Raw genomic sequence first — 21,875 nt, forward strand, 5'->3', positions numbered from 1 at the left:
GCAGATCCGGGACACGGCTTTCAGACAGCAAAGATGTTCTGACCGTACATACAATAGGTACAATGTATATGCTTTTCCTGTGCCGTGCTTGCAGATCAACTCTCTTCCTTTTGAGCAGGGCTGTGTCTGGCCCTCTTGGGCAGACATGCTGGTGTCTTACCTGTGCCTCACAGAAAAGCGGGCCTTTGACCGGGGGGTCTCGATCCAGAGGGACCTAGAGCTGCCCCGTCCCACCGCAGGGCGCGCTGGGCCGCGCGGCCACCGCCCTCCTGGTCACGTCCAGACAAGGTTCACGCAGTACCTCCCGGCTCTGTGTTCGATGAGGAACGAAAGCATGGCGCCCCTAATTGTGACGACCGTGTTCCTGGAAAACCCGATTGGAGTTCAGAGCACGCTGGGGAAGGCTGGTTCTCTAGAGAATTTGTCGTCGCTAAATGAGATCTGAGGGTGACCTGGGTCAGACCAGAAAACACCCTGGAATTCCCCTGCGGCCGCTCACGGCCCCCTAAACTCCGGGCCTCGTTCCCTGTCTGTGAAGCAGGCCCGGGGCCGGCCTGGAAGGCTGTGATTTAGACTGAATGAAATGGCTCAACACAACCCAACATCCGATGGGCTCGAGCTGTCTCTCTGAGTTAAAATCAAGTCAGACCTGCGTCGGGAGCCCAGGAGCCCAGCGCCTTCCCCAGGAATCCCACCCAGGGCCCTTCCAGGTCTGACTCCGGGGTGGGGACCACCTGCCCCCTGGGGCTGGTCCAGGGCCTCCTCCTACAGCCCCATGAAGTGCCCAGCGGACACCCCTGGCGCGAGGGCGCGCCCGCTCAGAGGCAGGGCCGGGCTCTGCAGCCTGACCCCTCCCGTCCAAGCACAAGCTCCTCCGCTGTGTCTGCGCCTCGGGCGGGGTCAGGCTGTGGAGCCCCTCCGGATGCAGGGCTCTCTCCCCGCTGCCCTGCCCAGTGACCCCTTCTCCAGAGGCGGGGTACGACACCCCCCAGGGAGGTGTGCCCGGTGGTGCCTGTGCCACAGCCCCGAACAGGCCTCTCCTCTGTGCCAGGCCCAAGGGGTGCCCCCGGATGGGGCGGGACGGCACCGTGCTGAAGCGTTTGGCCCCGAGGCCCAGCCTCTCTAGCTGGCAGGTGCGGAGACTCATTTTCCCCAGAATGAAGGTTTGCCGACCACGCCCCATGGCCAGGTTCCTGTCTGATCCTGGTTCTTGCAAGGTGGGTCACGACACCCTGCCCCACTGGAGAGAAGGCAGACAAAACGCCCGCACGCGCTGGGCGCAGAGTCAATGCCACGCTCTCTCCTGACGACTTGCTCTCCACGGACCCTGCCCCGATCCTGGATCCTGATTGGAGGAGGGGTGCACCTGGCGCCTCTCGCCTCACAAGACCAGGGGGCCTGGGCCCAGCTCCGGGGCCTTCCCACTGGCCACGGGCCCTGAGCCTTGTTCGAATGACAGGAACAGAATTAGGGCTTAAACAGCGTCTTTTGAGCCTAGACACGGGATCCCTCTTAGACTCTTCACAGGAGCTTCCAAAGCCAGAGCTGTGATTACTGACCTCTCCGTGGCCCCGCATGACGCCCAGAGCTCCGCCTCCCCCTCTGGCCCACACCTGCCTCGCCCTCCCGGCTCTGCCCGGGCCAGGCCGCCTTCTTTCCTGCGGGGCCCAGGGCTGTGCTGGTGAGAGACACCCAACGGAAAGACTCCGTGTCCAGGCCAGTCCCCCTGCCTCTGCCCACTCCGGCCACCCGCCAAGGCCGCTTGCTGCGCTGACCCTCTGGGGTCAGCGGCTTCCTACTTGGTCTGTGCGCCGATCTGGGACGCTTGTGTGCAGTAGGGAGTCGTCACTCCTCTCTGGGGCTTGGTTTCTCCACCTCAAGCGAAGGCGTTCCATCAGCATCAACGGCTTCTAGACTGAGCCGGGCAGCCCCGCAGGGCCAGTGGGATCGGGGGAGGAGGGGGGGCAGGCGGGCAGGGCTGGCGGCCTGGAGCTGCTCTCCCCTGCCCACCCTCGAGGCGAGGCTGCCCGAGGCACGGCTGCCTGGAGGCCCGCACTGAGCTCCATTACTCACGTGTCAGGTGCCCACGTCAGGAGCCAGGCCCCGGCTCGGGACGCCAAAGCATGGGCGCGGACGCCGCCCGCTGCCTACCTGGTCCTGGCACCGTCCCAGGCCAGCCCACTTCAGGCCCTGTGGTCCCCGTCTGGAGTCCTCTGAAGACCGTTCCGTGATTCCAGGGAGGTTTGCGAGATCTCCCTTGGAGGGTCCGTGCCCGCTCCCACCGTGTGCCCCGTAGCCCGGTGTTTGTCCAAGGTGTGTCCCACCGGTGGGGTGGAGCTGCCCCCGCTGACAGCCTGGCAGCAGCCACACTGCTCTGGCAAAGCCGCGTCGCCCTCCCGGCCCAGTGCCTTCCCCACCTTGAGAGCCGCAGAAGTACCAGGTGGAGGATCTAGGACATCACCGGCCCCCTCCTTTGCCTTCGCGAGAAGGGAAGGAAGGGGAGTCATCTTCACAGACGAGCCCTCCGCCCAGTCATACACCTACTGACCTTCCACCGCTCAGCAAAGGAGCACAAAACCCTCCCTCAGCACTGCTCTGCTCCAGGGCCTGCCCAGCGGCCAGAGGAAGGACCCGGCTGGCTGGGCACTGGCCCGGGTGCCCTCGCAGAAGCAGCAGACCACGGCCCACATCACCCAGAGGCGCTCCTCACAGGGAAGAGCCTCTGGTGTTCACGCTTCCTTTGGGTTCCGTTGTCTTTGTTTTAAGCGGCACGTCTCATAATTGAGGACCAGCTGTGGGCAGCTGCCTCTTCTGAGGGAACTTCTGGCTGAGCTGCTTCAAGATAAAATAAGAAGTATTTCCGAGGTTATCAGGAAAAGCAGGACAGCCTTGGCCTCACTGTTGGAGCTTCTGTCCATTCTAAGGAGTCTTTTCCCAACGTCTGCGTCACACAGGGCTGCTTTCCAAACTACAAGAGGCGCTTCGCAACAGCTGAAAACCAGCCAACGTTACCCCTCTGGCGTTATTAATTGAAGGCCATATTTAGTCAAATCCAATCTACTTCTGTTCGAAAGCTCTAACTCGCTCATCTGTAACATACGCATATTCAGTTCTCTTCACTGTGGGAAAAAATGTGATATTAAAAATGTTGTTTTTCCTTTTCCTTGAACAGTCCTGGGAGGTGATTCGTCACACATAATTTTAGTGATAGATGTTTCAATAAGACAGGATTTCTCTTGAATTTGTTATTAAATAGAAACTTGAAAAATTAGCCACTTAGATGTGTATACTTACATTTTCAAGAAAGAATGTTCAAATGTGTCTAGGCACTGGGAAGATTTCCGTATTGCTCTAAGTAATGAAAAGGCAGCTACCAAGTTGAGACAAAGTGATTTTCATGCCCAAATCCTCACTTGTTGATCACAGAATTTATGTGTTTTCATTAACTGCTTAGTAATTTGTTGCAAAAAAGATAATTCAGTGTTGAAAATAGAATTCCTTATACACTAAGAGAAAATGTTTGCTCTTTAAAAATACAGAATAAAAATGATACATGTTTTGTTTTCCTTCTCTCCATTCCAGAAAATTTAAAACTACTTACAAAAGTAGAGAGAATAAAACGCTGTACCTATCACCTAGACGCAAACATTTTCAAAGTTTCCAATCTTGTTGTATCTATTCCCCCGTCTCCCTTTTTTTCTTTTTATAAAATACATTAAATGTCAAACGTCCTGTCCTCTTACCTGTAGAAACTTCCGCCCGCATCTGTCACCGATAAAGGTTGTTTCCTCTGTAGCCGCACACATACTGTCACATTTGACTAAGTTAACAAGGCTTCCTTTATACCCTCTTACACCAAACACAAGTTCATGTTCAAAGGTCCCTAATCACCCCGGAATGTGCTTTCACCACTGATCTGAACCAGGATGGACCCCAGAGCACCACGCCGTAGGTTGTGACGTCTCCTTCACTCTCTTTTCTCCCCTCCCTCATTCTCTGTGCCACTGGCTCCTTGGAGAAACCAGGTCCGGTTCACTTAGGACTGGAGCCTGAGTTATTTTCAGGTTCAGGTCTTCAGGAAGAGCGTCTCCTAGGTGGTGACGTGGACTTCTCACCGTATCACATCTTGACGCTCGTGGTGGCTGGCGGTTCCACCTTTAATGAGGCCAACACTGACCGTTGGTTCAGGTGGGTATTCAGTGGAAGCTAAATTTTTTTTTTTTCTGAATGTTTTTGGGAGAGAATTATTCTTGTTTTTGCCATCAATCTTGATAAGGACATATGTGAGGTTAGACAGCCTGGATGGGGGTGTCCATGGGCTGAAGGAGGTCACAGCGCTCCCCTGGCATAGAAAATTCATCTCTGGATTCCAGCAGACCCAGGGCACAGACGGGTCAGCCCTGCTCAGTTCTCTGCTGGGTTCCCTGTGCTCAGCACAGACTGTTCGTGGAGGAGACTCCTAAGTGCCCATCAGTAACTCAACCAATGGAAGCAAGGGGTCTCACAGACATCCTGGAGAGGGAGGATGAAGATGGGAACCAGACTGGTGATGCTGGGGACGAAGTGAAGGCTCTTCTCTTCACAGCACAGCCACCGGCCTCGGGCTAGAACGGGTGCGGGGGAAGGGGGGGAAGGGAGCCAGGCTCCAGCTCTCTGGCTTGGGTGACGGGGTAGATGGAGAGTGTGGAGAAGGGGGTCAGGTTTGCTGGGCGGCGACTGCATGTCCATTTGGGACCTGCTGATTTCGAGGTACTTCAGGAACATTCCTGTAGCCACATCCAACGTGGAAGAGGGCGCCTCGTGGGGGGGTCGGTGGCCCCTAAGTTTCAGCCTATCCTATGAGAAAGATGTGACATTATCAACAGAGCGTCAGGGGCAGAAAAGAGGCGAGGGTGTCAGAAGAGGGGGTCCATGGAGAGGGGAGAAGAGAGAGTCGCAGAGAGCGGAGGAGAGCCGGGAGGGGGCACTGTCACAGGGGCGGGGGTCAAGATGCGGGGCGGGGCGGGGTGGTGCTGCAGACGGAGCCACGTGGGTAGAGAAGCGGAGGAAGCAGGCCCTGAAGGCGCCCATTGGTAGCGAGAGGAGGACGCCAGCCAGAGCCATTACAGAGGCCGAAGAGACAGGCCTTGGTGATGCAATCGGTGCTGGAAGAGGCCGGAAGCAGACCCTCACCCCGTGCCGGGAGCTTATGGAGAGAGACACTGGTCGTCACAAAGTGGGAGGAGAGCCCGACCGTGCTGCTGTGAGCCTGAACCAGGAGAGCTTTAGCAGAATTCCCAGGGCCTCACGCGCTCTCTCACTGGCACCCTCCACCCACGTGACGGCCCACGTGCATCCGGGGCCCCTGGCCCTGCTGGCGTCTGCCTTGGTACACCTTGTCTGGAAGGCCGTGACCCTTAGTGCTGGAGCCCGTGGGAAGTGCTGCGAGTGTACAGTAGCCACTACTTCCGCTAGTCAGCTTGCATCTGAAACGTCCGTGTCGTGACGTGTGACAGTCAACTTGGACAGTGAGCAATGTGATACAAAATCTGATGCATTGGTTCTGTCCTGGCCAAACTGTTAGTTTTTCGGATACACAGGAGGTGATTGGGAACGCGAGTAATCACCGGGGTTCTGTTTCACGTGAAGACGGTGCTGAGAAATGCTCTCATCCTGTATTTTCAACACTGTTATTTGTGATAATTCCAAGGGGGTTCCTGGATCCTCCACGAAGAGCCCCGTCAGAGCGGTTTCTCCGCGTGAAGGCTGACCGGGGAGCATCTTTCTTCAGCCACGTGCTGTGTGGCATCAGGAATCCCTGATTATACTTACTTTATGAGCAGCAGTCAGACATACAGGCACTGCTGCTTTCTTCAGACGTTAAAGGGACACTTAACAAAAGCTCTCCACTCCTATGTGCTGTGGATCAGAAGTTCCAGCCCAGGGACCCTGAGTCAGCAGAGACAGCGGTGTCGCAGTGTGCCCCCAAAGGAGGCTGGATGCTGTCCACACAGCTGCAGAAGCTGTTGTGAGTGCCCCTCACCTTCTTTATTGAAATGCAAGGTGTGCACTGGTGCTAAACCCTGGAGAGTATTCGAAGGAAACATAACACCCACCTGTTCCTCAGTGAAAGGCGTGACCCTGTCTGCCCACCGTCTTTTCTCTCTCTGTTCAGGTGACATCTTACCTTCTTCTCCAGCCCTTCTGTGATTCTCACCTGAGTCCAGCACCTCCTTTTAACTACAGATTCACTGAAATTACCCGTTCTCACCTTCAGCGTCAAGCTTGCATCTTCCGCGGCGCCGCCAGCTTGGTCCACCCTTCTCATGCGCGTGGGGCAGTGTCTTCGGTTCTGGCTCGTGTTTCTAATGGTAACAACAGGTGTTTTACTCATGAATCAGCTCTTGGCGTGCTGGCTGTCCAGTGACCCCGACTGGAGGTTGCTTATTTTGCCTCGTGTCCTGAGATGGCTTCAGCCTTGATCGTCGGAGACAGCGACACCAGGCCTCCTCTGCCACCCACCCGCCGGCTGCCTCGGGGCTCCGTTCGGGGCTGGCGAGCGCATCCGAAAGCCCAGCCAGACCCAGACCAGCTGTGATTCCAACCTTCTCGGCCTTGCCACCTGCTGCAGCAGAGCCCACGTTGGCTGGGATATGGGAGTGGCTGCCTCCCCCAGACCCCTTCCCTGACCTTGGGGTCATCATCGTCAGATTCCCCAAGGCGAGGACACTAACTCCTGTTGGGGCCCCACCTCACTCAGAGTTGAATGATTTTGACCCAGGGAAGATGAAGACTTGTCCTCTTGTGTCCACCGTGGGGACTCCCATGGGAGGCCTGGCCTCAGCCCAAGCCTGTGTATCCCATGACTTGTTTCAAAGCAGTATGATGACTTGAGCTGAGATAAGGTCCAGCCAGGCCTCAGCCCACAGGCGTTGCTGCAGGGTTCACATAAGCAGGTCCCCGAGGTGCTGCTGCAGACCCCACTCAGAAGGGTGGGCACCCAAATACTGCCATCTCCCACTCCTGCTTGAGGAAGAGGAGACAGAGCCAGGGGCGTGTGGGGACAGAGCCAGCGGCTCTGGCTGCCAGGCCTCCACTGGGGAGAGACACAGACTTTGAGGGATGGAATTTCGACTCTGTGTTTGGGGTTTTCTTATGAGAGGCTCTGGGGCAGGAAGAGAAAGCTGGTGTGAGGCTGGGCCAGACGTGAGTGGGGCCCCATGGACAGTAGTGGGATGGGGCTCCAGGCTCACCTTTACGAGGGGGGGTCCCTCGAAGCCAGGACCAGCCAGACCTCGAGGCAGGATGGGACCAGGGTGTGTTCTGCTCTTTGCTCTAGGTGACCCCAATCTCAGAGCCACATTCCAGCTACCGCTTAGCGCCTGAAGGCCTTTATTGTTTGCTGCTGGGCTAATCTCATGTTTTCTACAGTTACTTCCCATGAGTCCCTGTTGCACTGCAGGTGTATTGATAAGCTTTTCTCATGTTTTCAGGTGTGAATTATTTCCTATTTGTGCCTTACTCTGTTCATCCGACTGGGGCTTTTTGTGTTTTATTTGTTAAGTGTACAGTTCAGTGGTTTTTAGTATAGTCACAGGTAAACACAGCCAAAGCACAGTAAACTTGAGAACACTTCATCACTCCCCGAAGAAACCCCAACCCTCCAGCCACCATTCTCATTATCCCCCATCCCCCACACCAAGCACCCGGTCATCTACTTCCTGTCTGTATACATCTGCTTATTCTGGACATGTCTTTTGGGAGTGGCTTCTTTCACTTAGCACAATGTTGTAGAATGTATCAGAACTGCTTTCCTTTTTGTGGCCAAATAATATTCCAGCGTATGGATGGACCACATTTTGTTTATCCATCATCTGTTGATACAGTTTTGCGTTCTTTTCCACCCTCTAAATACTATGAATAGGGCTTCCCTGGTGGCGCAGTGGTTGAGAGTCCACCTGCCGATGCAGGGGACGTGGGTTCGTGCCCCGGTCCGGGAGGATCCCACATGCCGTGGAGCGGCTGGGCCCGTGAGCCATGGCCGCTGAGCCTGCGCGTCCGGAGCCTGTGCCCCGCAGCGGGAGAGGCCACAGCAGTGAAAGGCCCGCGTACCACAAAAAAATATATAAATAAATACTATGAATAATGCCAATAGGAACGTTCACGTACAAGTTTTTGCGTGGATGTATGTATTCATTTCCCTCGATTATTTGCCTAAGGCTGGAATTGCTGTATCATATGGTAATTCTATATTTAACTGTTTGTGGGAATGCCTGACGTTTTTCTAAAGTGGCGACACCGTTTACATCTCCCCCCAGCACAAAGGCCACGATTTCTCCTCATCCTCACCGGCACTGGCATTCCTTTATAATCCTGTTTCTTTTTTTGGCCGAACCGCACAGCATGTGGGATCTTAGTTCCCTGACCTGGGATGGAACACGCGCCCCCTGATTGGAAGCACGGAGTCCTGACCACTGGACCGCCAGGGAAGTCCCCCTTTATCATCCTTTTTATTTTTGTAAGATTGGTTGTAATGAGCCCTCTTTTCCAGTTCTGACTCTAGTAGTTTGAGTCTCCTCTCCTTTTTCTTGATCACTCTGGCTAACGGCTTGTTAACCTTTTTAAGGAATCCAGTTTGGGTTGCATTGATTTTTCTCTGTCGCTCTTCTAGTCTCTATTTCATTAATTTCCAGACTAATTAGTACTGTTTCCTTCCCTCTGCTTCCTTTACATTTAATACGCTTTCATCTTCCAGTGTCTTAATATGGAAGGTTAGAAAGATTGGGGATATTTCTTCTTTTTCGATATAATCACTCACAGCAGTGCATTTCCTTCTAAGCCCTGCTTCAGCGGCACCCGGTAGGTTTTGCTGTGTCGTGTCTTCATCGTCATTTATCTCAAAACATTTTGAAATGTCCTTTTGATTTCTTCTTTGACCTATTCAATTCCCACATATTTGCAAGTTTCCCAATTTTCTTTCTGCTGTTGACTTCCGTTCCACCGTGGTCACAGGATACAGTGTTATTTCCGTCCTGTTACGTTCACTGGGGTTTATTTGTGGCCGAGCACATGCTCTCTCTTGGAGAGTGCTCCCTGTGCCTCCAAGAGGCAGGTATGCCCTGCAGCTGTTGGGTGTGGTGGTCTACACGGTCTCTCACTGTGTTATTTAAATCTTCTATTTCCTTCTTGGTTGTCTCCACTGTTGACAGCGGGGTGATCGAAATCTCCAGCTGTTACTGTTGAAGTGCCCATTTCCTTCTTCACTTCTGTCAGTTTTTGCTTCATGAATCGTAGTGGTCTGTTGTTAGGTGCACATATAATTGTTATCTCTTCCTGATGGATTGACCCTTTTCTTGTTATAAAGTGTCACTGTTGGGCTTCCCTGGTGGCACAGTGGTTGAGAGTCCGCCTGCCGATGCAGGGGACGCGGGTTCGTGCTCCAGTCCGGGAAGATCCCACATGCCAGGGAGCGGCTGGGCCTGTGAGCCATGGCCGCTGAGCCTGCGCGTCCGTGGCCTGTGCTCCGCAACGGGAGGCCACAACAGTGAGAGGCCCGCGTACCACAAAAAAAAAAAAAAAAAGAAGAAAAAAAAAGTGTCACTGTTTATCCCTTTTCGTATTTTTGTTTCCGTTCTATTTTGTTTGTTAGTAACGTGGCCACTCCAGCCTTCTTGTGACTGCTGTTTGCGTGCTGAATCTTTCCATCATTTTACTTTCAATCTGTGGGCATCTTTGATCTAAAGTGTGTCTCTTGAGGACGGCATGTACCTCATATACTGAGGCAGGTGTGTTGTCATCCCCATTCACAGGTGAGATCACTGGGGCTGAGAGAGAGAGTCGCATACCTTGAACCCCAGCCCCGCCACTTGGGTGGTCTTTCCTGGTGCTCCCAGGGCGCACCGTCGGAAAGTTTCTCTTTTCCCATGTGAGTTTCGCTAACCATGGAGGGCAGTGTTTGTAACCCTGGGCTCCCTGGCAGACGTTTCTCACTTGGTTTTCACACTGCTCTGTGGACGAGGTGTTGCTGCCTCGCTTTGACAAGCACGAGCTGTATGTAACTCACGGTGAAGAGATGCTTAGCTTGAGGTTGTGCAGCTGGTGGGAGGGAAGTGGACCCAGGTCAGGGCCGGGCTCATCTGACCCCTGGGCCGCCAGCTCCTCGCCGACCTGGGCGCCGCCCGGCTGAGCCAGACTCACGCCACGGCAGCAAGTTGCTTTAGGATGAGGTTTATTCACAGGCACACAGAGTCCATGGCTGGTGGAGTCGCCCCTCCCAGGCCCTGTCTCTGCACAGAGGCTCAGCGTGACCCCTCATCTTTGGTGTCTCCTCCCCTTCCTGGAAAGGGTGACCGTCACGGCCGCAGGAGGCTGCGAGAGTGGTGACTCCCGAGTCACAGGTGCCTCTTCTTCCAGAGCTGTTGACACAGCAGTGCTGTCTGCAGGGGGCTGGGCTTCAGTCTCGGACAGCAGAGCGCTGGCTGTGGCCACTGCACCTGGGCTCTGGGCACCATCCCCCTGGCCACCTGAGTCCGGATGCAGCGACTTTGAATCAATTTTCTTCCTATTTGCTGGTGAAGCGAGGTTCCTTCCTCTCAATTACCTCTGCACATGATGGGCCGCGCTCCTGGGCGCTGAGCTCAGCGGGGTGGAGGGTGCTGTCGGTTCCGTGGCTGGTAGATGCTTCTCTTTGCACGGTGGTGGGTTTTCACAGCCTGGCTGGGCAGCTGGTGGATGAGCGTGTTAGAAATCTTCTTGGAAATTTGTTTTCAGGACAGCACACCCCTCTCGGTCCTGATGTCCTCCCCGAGGCCTCCAACCTGCAGCATCCACTGAGGCTGACCTCCTGCGGAGCCTCTGCCTGGTGCCCAGAGTGGCCGATGCCTCCGGTAGGTGGGAGCACCTGAGCTCTGGGCACGGAGCTGGGGCCGTGTGCCCAGTGGGAGGAGGGGGGCGCCCAAGCTCCCAGGGAGACGGGCTGTCCAGGTGCCCTGAGTGGGGGACATGCAGGCGGGGGATGCCCGTCTCACCTCGACACCCCAGTTGGTCCAGAGCTCACCACCCAGCAGGAGCTGGAGGCCTGGGAACTGCGGGTCCGTTGTCTTCTGGTCAATGGAGACCTTAGAACCCACTTGATTAAGGTGACCCGTTACATGGGCCGTCTGTGGATCCAGAGACTTGGAGGTTTCCTTTCTTTTCCAATTATGAAGGTTTTCACACACAGACCCTCGTCTGTGTGCCCACCACCCAGATCAACCATCCATTCTGTGATGGGTGACAGATGGACCGTCCCCTCCCGGCTGGATTTAGGGCCCTCCAGGGCAGACTTTGGGTGGGGCATCGGGCTGCCCCATCTCGGGTCGCAGGAACCCAGCCCTGTGTGCTTCCCGCCTCTTGGTCCGAGGCTTCAGTGAGAAATGCCCAGTGCCTGTGTCCCCCTTGTTTCTGCCCTTTGCTGCGGCAGCTGGACTCTTTAGGGAGCCGTGTTGGCCTAGGATCCAGGAAATTCGCTCTGGGAGGGAAGCACTTATTCCCACAGGGGGCTGCCTTTAGGGAAATCAGATTCCGCTCGGTTATGATTAGCGGAGATCAACTGCCCAGGAGCAGCTAAATTTCACAAGGATCTCAGCCCTACGCTTCTGCTCTCCGCCCTCCGCCACAGGCAGACGGCATGTGTTTCCATTGGCTGGGGCCCAGATAACATCGAGAGGTGGAAAACAACCCCCAGAGATCTGAAAAATGTTGAACAAGGAAAGAAAATGTTCAATCGACCAAAACAAACAGAGATACAATCTCACCCCTGTGGGGTTTTGCGCCGCTGGGTCTAGGGGGACAATTCAAGAGATTGCAGGAGGAAACGTGTGTTAAAAACACACGGCCTGTGAAGACAGAGGCTGAGGGCATCACCCACAGAATCCAGCCCCAAGGGACCCCAGACCCCAGGGCAGGAGCCCTGGTGGGAGTGGGCGGGGCTCTCTGGGGCTCCGCTTGCCCAGACCAGGGAGACGCCTCTGTTGTGGGTGCCAACACCAGGAGTTTCCTGGTGAAATGGAACACCTCTCCGCTTTTCCCCATTTACCTGCTTCTCTTTCATTGATATTTCAATAATTTTTGCATTTTGAAAATGCATTCATTCATTCTGTCATTTACTCCACAAGGATGCTCTGTGCCGGGTAGGGGCCAGGACTCGGGGTCCCCTGGGATGAGGGCGACCCAGAAGAGGCAAGAGGGTGGGGCAGCTTGGCTGGGAGAGGGGTTGGCACTGCTCTCTGGGACCTGGAGAGCAGGGCCTGTGACCCCAAGCTGTGTTAGGGGGCTCTGCTGGCACGCAGCCCTATAAGGTGATATTTGTAGTGGGTTCAGCTTCTGGTTGGAAGCGGGGGGTCCCTGGGAAAGCACCAGACCCACCCTTTTGGCCCTTCTTGCTCTGATCTCAGGGTGCATGGAACCCTTTGAATGCCGCCAAGTGCACTGCAAACAGGAGGCTCCGATTTTATGAAGCATTGCACCCGAATTAGCTGCACACCCAGAGTCTGTACTGAAGAGCTGGAGGGGCATGGGCGCTGGCCCGGCCGTGGGCAGCAGGGAGGACAGTGTGGCCATGACCAGTCACCTCCCTTCCCAAGCCACTCGTTGTGGGTCATGTGACCTGGGTCCCTCTCCCTAGGGGCCTTCAGGGCTCAGCTGGTGTGCATCCTAGGCGGGCTTGGAGGAGGACACTCTGAGGAAGCCCCCTTGCTGGTCGGGTGGGAACCGCCCTTCAGTGTGTGCCCAGCGGAGCCAGCACTTTCCTAACTAAAGGGGCCATGGTGAAGGTCCCCACCCCGCCAAGGCACTGAAGGGGGCCAGGTTTGGTAGGATTGGGGTTTTGAGGGTCCAGGGCAAGGCCTGAAAACTCTATTGTTTCTCCAAGACCCTGTGGCTGTCCTGGGGGCTTGAGGCTAGATGGGAGTTGGTGTCTGACCGGGTGGATGACCCAAGCCCTAGAGACCCCCAGGCAGGGACAGGGGCAGCAGAATTCGTGAACACGTAGCGTGACAAAGAGGACTTTACAAATGTAATTCAGATCGCCAGTCGGTGGACTTCGGGTTAATCAAAGGGGAGATTATTGGGGTGGGCTGGCCTAGTCAGTGGAGTCCTTTAGTTCTGAGTATAGAGGCCAGAGACACAGAAGATGCATGGAGTGCCTGAGGGTCCACAAGGCGGGAGCTGCAGGAGCCTCCAAAGGCCAAGAGCAGCCCCCGCTGAAGCTTAAGGACATGGGACATCAGTCACACTGAGGCAAGGGCATGAGACCGCAGTCACACAGATTCAACCAACGTGCCACATGCTGGGCGAGTGTTCTTTGGCAGAATCTCCAGAAGGGGACGCTGCCCTGCCACATGTTGCTTGGTGTTCATGAGACCCGAGCAGAGAACCCAGTCTCACCATGCTGAATTCTGCCCCATGGAACTGTGGGCTGATAAAGCGAGTGTTGACTAAGCTGCTCACTTGTGATCATTTGTTATGTGGTAGCAGATAACTATGGCAAAAAGCAGTGCAAATCCCCAGTACTAAAATCAGCAAATCCAGATGCCAAATGAAGACAAAAAAAACCACTGATAACGGATCCATCTAGACATGACTACAGTGACCATTCTGCTGAGTGGCCTTCCACATATTTCCTATTCTCTCTCTCTCTCAAACATATGTATATATAGACATATATATGTATGTATGTATGTATACATACACACATATATGTCTATACATACATACATGTATGTATATATACATATATGTGTATATATACATGTATATATGTGTACATATATACATCTATATATGTGTATATATACATGCATATATATACGTGTATATATATATATATTCAACAACTTTATTGACCTATAATTGACCTACAATAAACTGTATTTTGTACTACACAGTTTGATAAGTTTGACATGAATTTGCAACCATGAAACCTCCATCGCAATCTGGATACTGAAGTACCCATCACCCCCAAGTTTTCCTCATGCTCCTTTGAGGTCCCTTCCTCCCTCCCTGATGGTCCACACCACCCCCAGCTGTATGGTGACAGCTGTCACTAGCCACTGTCCGAGAACTTTGTATCAATGGATTCGTGCCGTACGTCCTTCTTTCTTTGCTTGTTTCTGGTCTTTTAAAATTTCTGTGTTTCATTTTGGATGGTCTCCATCACTGTCTTCAAGTTCAGTCATCTTTTCATCTGCAAAATATCAAACCATCCATCAGTCCCTCCGACACTGTGGTTTTTGTCTCTATGACTCAGGTTTGGGTACTTCTAACACCTTCACTGCTCTGTTTAACCAGTGTGTCTGCTTCTGGTTCCTTGAACACATGGGGTAAAGTTGCAACAACTTCCTCGATGTCCTATCTACGAGTGCCGCCATCCAGTCACAGCACCATCAGTTTCCCTTGACTTTCCTTTTTATAATGGGTCACATTTCCCTCCTTCTTGGCAGGCTTGGTGATTTTCAGTTGGATCCAGACACTGTGGACTTAACTCGTTGGGTGCTAGGTGTTTTTGCATTCACATAAACATCGGTTTTCTCAGATGCATGCCCTGGTCAGTACTCTACGGAACACTCCAGAGAGGATGCCCTCTGTAGAACCCGGTGCTTTATCTCTGTGCTGCGCCCTTCTCTCCTGAACTCCAGCCCCTGAACATCCCCAGACTTCAAGCTGGGAGTCCCATGGGCCACACCTGGGTCCTCTCCACCATGCACACTCTCTCCGGGCGGTGAGCGGGGCAATGCTGGGACTCAGCTGGTCTTTGCTTCCGTTGCTCAAGTATAATGTCATTTCCGCATGTCCAGAGTCTCAAAAAGAGTCCTTTCCTGTCCTGTGTGCAGTCTTTATTTGGTTCAGACAGAAGGGTAACTCTAGGTCCTATTATTCCATCTCAGCCAGAAGCAGAAACACTGATTATATATTCTGAGAAAGGTAGAGTCCAGCCAGATGTAGTGTTTTGAAACCTGATCACTGTGCCTGGGAACTGAACTTTCAATCCTAAAAGGGTTGTAAGGTCAAGTCGACGATCCCGGGGTGCCCACAAAGCCCTGCACATCAGCAGGGGCCAGGAATGAGGCAGGAGTGGGCCCACACTGCAGGCGAGACCCCAGGTGGTATACCAGATGGCTGAGTGAGTCTCTCAGGAGAGGCTCAGAGGGGCTGATGTGAAGGGAACACGCCCTGAGTTCCGGTTGTTGTTACAGCAGAGGGGCACCCGCTGGATTTTATTTCCAATACTGCCTTAGCTGTCCTCTCACAGTTATTCTTAGAGCTGAGCTGTAACGTGTTTTCCAACTTCCAGGAAGAATCTCCTGTGGTTCCAGTTGGAATTGTGTGTGACAGTGACATCCTCCTCTGCCTTTCTATTTACACTGAGACCAAAATGCCCCTCCACCCTCTTCCTCGCATCCCCAGAGCTGCTCTTGCTGTCGCGTCACTGAGAACCTCCCAACCTGCACCCACCAATGTTCACATCTGCCCCTTCAAGGGCGACCAGAGCCTTCAAACCTGCCCCTGCCTCCCCCCGCTGACACTGATCCCTACATGCTGGGGACCCTGCTTCTGAGTGAGCGATAGCATTGCCCTTCTAGGAAGGTCCTGTGCTCTGAACATCGTGAAGCAATCAGCACATCAAACCCTGGTGAGCCCAGATACCCTCAGTGGGTGCCGGATGCAGGACAGCTGGATGCCCACGACGGTCAAGCCCCACAGTGGCCCTCCCTGACCCGACGGCAGTGGTGAAGCGGGGCTGAGCGAGCAGGGTCCACGGTGCCCGAGGTCAAGCCATGCGGGGGGGCCTCAGTGGGCCTGTGTCTCTGGGCCCTGCCCACAGCCGTCAGTTCCAGCTCTCACGGGAGTGGCCAGGCAGAGGCTGAGGCCAAAGGTGGCCAGGGAGGGGGTGAGGGGCTTGACATCTGAGGTCTTTTCCAAACCCAAGACCAAACTTGCGAGCTGGGGAGGGTAGTCGGGGTTCACTGGAAAATCTCCGTCACCTCTACCTTGCCTGGGGCAGGCCTGGCTGCAGAGTGGCTGGTCTGACCTGTGAACTCTGTCGGGGCCCCTGGGGCCTTTTCCCTGTAAGGTTAGGGTTGTCTCTGGCTAGGCCCACGTGAGCTCTGTTAACAACTTGCTGTCCTAGGAGTTACAATCCTGCCCAGCCTCAGTGTGAGAGACTGTGTGATCACCTAGCTGCAGCAGTGAAAGCAAACGAGAGGAAATCCAAAATTGCTTTATGTGAGAGACCAAATACTGTAGGTCCTGGATGAATAGCGGGCATTCTTTAAACCACGTGACAAAAATACTCTACTTGCATCTGTGGAAATCAAACGAGAAGTGGCACTTTCATAATGATTCACGTTTATATCATATGCATTTATAGAGCACCGTCCCCAAAGCCGGAATTCCGAGTCTCCGTCTGAGACGTTGTGCGATCACTCACATGACAGCAACAAAGCCGGAGGAGAAAAAATGGTATTTATTTTAGAAGACAAGATTCTGGCTATGTTTCTAGGTTATTTTAATAAGTTTATTAGCAATAACAAGGTACTATAATTACACTACTTGTAAACAGGATAAAATGTAAGCAACTAACATAAGAGTTGGTCAAACACTGCAGTTACGGAATATTATCTAGAATTTATAAAATAAGAGGATTCCATCTGAGCCACTGATGAATCATTTCACAGTAATAAAACTCAAGGAGAAAAATCAAAATTATTTTAATAGAGAGAAAAGTGTCTCCCTGTGGTTCTGGATCCTCGGAAGCAGGTGGGGCAACTCGGAGGAGGCTCACTTCTGCTTCCAGGCTGTGTGGACAGTGTTGGGTGCAGACGCCCTCCTGGAGGGGGTGCCTGGCAGGGGAGCCCTGGTGGGGGAGATTCCCAGGCTTCTCTTCCTCCTGTTCTGGAATCTGGGGGGCGGGGCAGAGTCCTCTTCCCGGGAGCTGCCCCAGGGACCCCTGGAACCTCTGCTCTGGGACAAGGGGGCGAGGTGAGGACGGAGGCCAGGCCGGCGGCACGTTGTTCCGATGGGTGGGTGGGTCCAAAGACCCTGGCCTCCCGCTTCTGACTGTGGCGAAGCTTTCCCAGGGCAGAGATGGCAGGTGGTCTTTAAGGGCATCGATGGTTTCCCCTGCACCGGTTGCTCTCCTGCACACGTGGCGTCTTTCAAGCAGGAGTTTAACAGCCTCATCCATCGGGGCCCTCGGAGCCCCTGCTGCACCTCCCAGGTGGTCTGTTTCTGATGGATTTTTTCCATCCAGTCCGAGTGCGCTTCCCAGCAGGTCTCCTCACCTCTCCTTGTTTGGCATGTCCACCTGGGCCTCCTGTGCACCTGCTCCGGGTTCCTAATGTTCTTTCTGCTGCAGCACACGTTTACTCCCTGCTCCCCTGAATCCTCCAGTGTCTGTGAGAGCAGCTCCAGGCTTCCCTGAAGGTGCCGATTTTCTCCTGAACCTCTCGGAGTAGCCTGAAGCCGTCACCGTCTCCTGATGGAACGTCACGGATGCGGGTGGCAGCTACCTGACTTTGGGGGGATTGTCTGATTGCCTCGTCAGACGCATCTTTCTGGGAACGTCTGCCGTCGGTGTGAGTTGTTCCAAATGCTGAAATTTGTCTTCTGTTCCTTTTCGGAAACTGTCTACTTTACACCCAGGAAAGAGTTCCTCTTTCTCACTCCTTGTTGGTTGGTTTTCCTCTTTCTGAAGCCGGACTCTCTGATCCGGCTTCCACGGAGGGTGACTCCTTCCTGTGGGTTTGTTGCTGACCAGGCTGAGCTTTTAAAAATGTGTCCTTTCCAACCCTCGCAGGCAGGCTGCCACTCTGCGGCCAGTCTGTCTCTGCCGGAACCAAGTCAGATCCCAGTAGTGACTGAGCCAATAAGAACCTTCAGTACCACCATCTCCAGCACGAGGCAGGCATCCTCTTCATCCCACATCCCATCCCCAAGGCACTGCCACCGCCTGGGACCCCGTCTCCAGGACCAGCGTGACACAGAGCAGCAGGGACACTGCCAGCGCTCAGGCCACTGTGGAGGTCTCAGGTTTCCGGGAGCTGCTGACCACAAGAGCCCAGACAGAACACTCGAGCATTCTGCTTGCAACCAGACCAGCGCCCACCTGCCCCCAGGTGGACTCCCAGCGAGGTGGGTGATGGTGAGTGGGGGGCAAATGCAGTAAACCCTGTGTAAGGCCCTAAAAATGTCTTTTTTTAAAAAAAGTTATTTATTATTTATTTTTGGCTGTGTTGGGTCTTCGTTTCTGTGCGAGGGCTTTCTCTAGTTGTGCCAAGCGGGGGCCACTCTTCATCGCGGTGCACAGGCCTCTCACTATCGCAGCCTCTCTTGTTGCGGAGCACAGGCTCCAGTCGCGCAGGCTCGGTAGTTGTGGCTCACGGGCCTAGTTGCTCCGCGGCATGTGGGATCCTCCCAGACCAGGGCTCGAACCCATGTCCCCTGCATTGGGAGGCAGATTCTCAACCACCGCGCCACCAGGGAAACACTAAAAATGTCTTTTTATCATAAAGCTCGCTCATGTGAGGTGAACACTTCCACGATCTTCAGCGGTGTGCTCTTGTGGGGCAGCTGTCATCATAAATGTGTTTGTGGTCAGAATTGTGGGTGAATTGACAGTTTCTTCTATGTCTTCCTTCTGACTCTGGGAGACCCGGTCCCCCTGCCCTTGGGGCCCCACGACCCTCTCGGGGGCTACAGGAGAGCTGGGAACCTGCCGCGGGGTCAGGGAGGAAGCGGCCGGCAAACTAACTTAGCCAGAACCCCTCACTTGGAGAAACACGATGAGAGGCTCAGGTCCAGTCTCTGCAGCCGGACACATGAGGCCCACATACCCGCCGCCCGCCTCTCTGCTTCCCCTCCACCCCCCCGGGCACACGCACCCTTCCAGCCCCTCCGCTCACCCTGTCATCTCCACTCATCCCATCGTGGACGCCGTCCAGACGGCAGACGTGCGCCTGGAAGACTGACCCTGCCTCTGCTGGGGCAGGGATGGGGCAGTGGTGTGAATGGGCCACTACCCATCCTGTCCCCAGTGCTGTAGGGCGCTGGGGGTGTCCGGGGTGGGGTGAACAGTATGCCCACTCAACATCAAAGGAATAACTGGAGATGACTTCCGCTGACCCAGCCTCCCCCCGTCCCCCCATCCCAGGAGGAGAACACAGGAAAGCAGCGGGGAGGAGGGGGGATTGGAGAGGACGGAGCATGTCCCCGGGTTGGGGGGCATCACCTGGCAGCACCTTGAAGAGGAAGCGGGGGCTGGCATTCCCAGAAGACATGGAGCACAGCTGGGGAGGGGCCAGGGGCCCGGGGGCTGAGGTTAAGGGTCAACCTGCCCTTCTCACCTTGCAGCACAAACCTGGGCCGACCACAGGGGTGGAGAGATGGGGCAGAGCCAGGTCTGCGGCTCACACCCCTTCCCCACTCCCCACTTTGCACCACCTTTGGGAGCAAGAAGACCTTCCGTCCTGCTGAGTCTCCTCTTGGCAGGAGGTCGTGTGCAGTTCCCCTCAGGGCCACCTCTGGGGCAGGGGTCACATTAGCTCAGTGTGTGTGACAACACCACCCAGCCCAGGGACAGAGGCCACCAAGGGGTGGGATCAGGCCTAGGAGCATGTCAAGCCCCTTTCCCAATTTGCTTTCATCTGCTGTTGAGTGAACACTTTTTTACTCTTACTTAAAAGCTAAAAGGCTATTTTTCCCCTCCTTTCTCATCTTTGATAAGTTTTTTCCAAATGAGATCCATTACCCAAAATGCATTCCTTCTCCCTCTATTTTCCCCTCCTTCTCCTCTTATTTATTTCACATCAAGAAATTACTGAGCCTCTTCTCTCTGACTGGTGTATAAAGATTATTAAGGTAACGTTTGTGAAGCACACACACTCTCAGGGGAGACAGGTTAAACCACTCTGAATTAACGCCTGGTAAATCCCAATAGAATATTTCTCCCCCCAGCCCACTGTCACCCCTGAGGTCTATGTAGCCCTTGGCTGTAGACAGATTTGGTGAAGAAGTGAACTGGAGCTTGTTGAGGGCACACTGTGTGCCACGTGCCGTGCCCTGTGGCGTCTGTCCTTTATGTTGTTAGGTTCTCACAACCATTCCAAGGCAGGTAACCCCAGGCTACAAGGTGCCATGGGAGCGTCGAAAGATGACTACATGGGCAGGTCAAGAAGAGCAGCAGAGAGAAGATATTTGACAAGAACTTGAAGAGTTACCAGGTTACACTTGAAGTGTAACCAGGAGCGGGGAAGGGATGAGACACTGCAGGGTGAAATGCCCATTCAGTGATGGACGCATCCACTGTTCTATCATTTCCTCTCCCGCCCCCTGGAGGACTTTTGGGTCATTGATGGGCTGGACCACCAGAGAAAGGACCGGAGCTCCTGAGAGTACAAGGGGAGGGCTGAGGCGTCTGGTTAATTACACCCACATGAAGAATGAAGACCTGGAGGCTTTTTTATACCATTTCAGAGGGGTCACCAGCATCAGCATTGAGAGCTGTGTGTTTCTAGAACCTGTGGGGCTTGTACAGACTTGATCTTTCAAACGTTCCTCTGTTTCCCTGAAGGTGTTAGGAGCACATTCTCAACACAAGAAGGGCCCCCCATCTTGTTTCTTCAATAACCAGGCAGGAGGAGGTTGGGGGTGAGAAATGGGGTAGGGGTGCTAAAGAGGCTGAACCTTCTGGACAGGTGGCTGAGAAGAGGGGAGTGGCAGTGAGCAACAGGGCTGGCAGCTGCTCCAGAGAGGAGAGCGTCAAAGGTGGCATCCCAGAGCAGGTGGGGTTAAGACATGGAAGAAAGGAAGTCAGTTCTCCCCAAACTGAGATACAGGACCATCTGTGTTATACATTTCTTCTTGAGTAAGCTTTGGTAGTTTGTGTCTTTCAAGGAATTTCCCCATTTCCTCTAAGTTAACAAATGTATTGACATAAAGTTATTCATAGTATTTAATTTTTTTTTTTTTTTTTTTTTTTTTTTGCTCTACGCAGGCCTCTCACTGTTGTGACCTCTCTCGTTGTGGAGCACAGGCTCCGGACACACAGGCTCAGCGGCCATGGCTCACGGGCCCAGCCGCTCTGCGGCACGTGGGATCCTCCCAGACCGGGGCATGAACCCGCGTCCCCTGCATCGGCAGGTGGACTCCCAACCACTGCGCCACCAGGGAAGCCCCATAGTATTTATTCTTAATGTCTGTAGGATCTGTAATGTTGTCCCTCCATATATAACTTGACTTCTCTCTTTTTTTCAGATCATCTGAATAGATGTTTACCATGTTTATTCATATTTTCATAGAATCAGCTTTTTAATTTATTTTCTCCACTTTTGTTATATTTTCATTGATTGTATTGACTTTGGATTTTATCTTTGTTATTTCCTTCTTTATGCTTCCTTGATGATTAATTTTGCTTTTTTTGAAGACCTTGAGAATGGAAGTTTTGGTTATTAATTGGGGACATTTCTTCTTTACTTATATATGCATTTAATACTATAAATTTACCTCTAAGTACAGTCTTCGCTGTACTCCATAAATGTTGATATTTGTATATTTTTATTCAGTTCAAGTTATTTCTAACTTTTCTTGCAATTTTTTTCTTTGGCCCAGTGGTTATTTAAAAGTTTACATTTAATATCCAAGTATTTGGGGATTTTCCAGGTTTTTTAATTATAGATTTTTGGTATAAGTCTGTTGTGACCAGAAATCATACTTGCAATGATTTGAATACTTTAAAATTTCTTGAAATTTTTAATGGTCTATTTATGTAAACATCTCATATGCAATTAAAAACAATGTGTATTCTGCTTTCATTGGGTGGAGTGTTGTATAAATGTCAAATAGATAATATTGGTTTATGT

Source organism: Pseudorca crassidens, chromosome 6 (genome assembly GCF_039906515.1).
Source record: "Pseudorca crassidens isolate mPseCra1 chromosome 6, mPseCra1.hap1, whole genome shotgun sequence".
Classification (NCBI taxonomy): Eukaryota; Metazoa; Chordata; class Mammalia; order Artiodactyla; family Delphinidae; genus Pseudorca; species Pseudorca crassidens.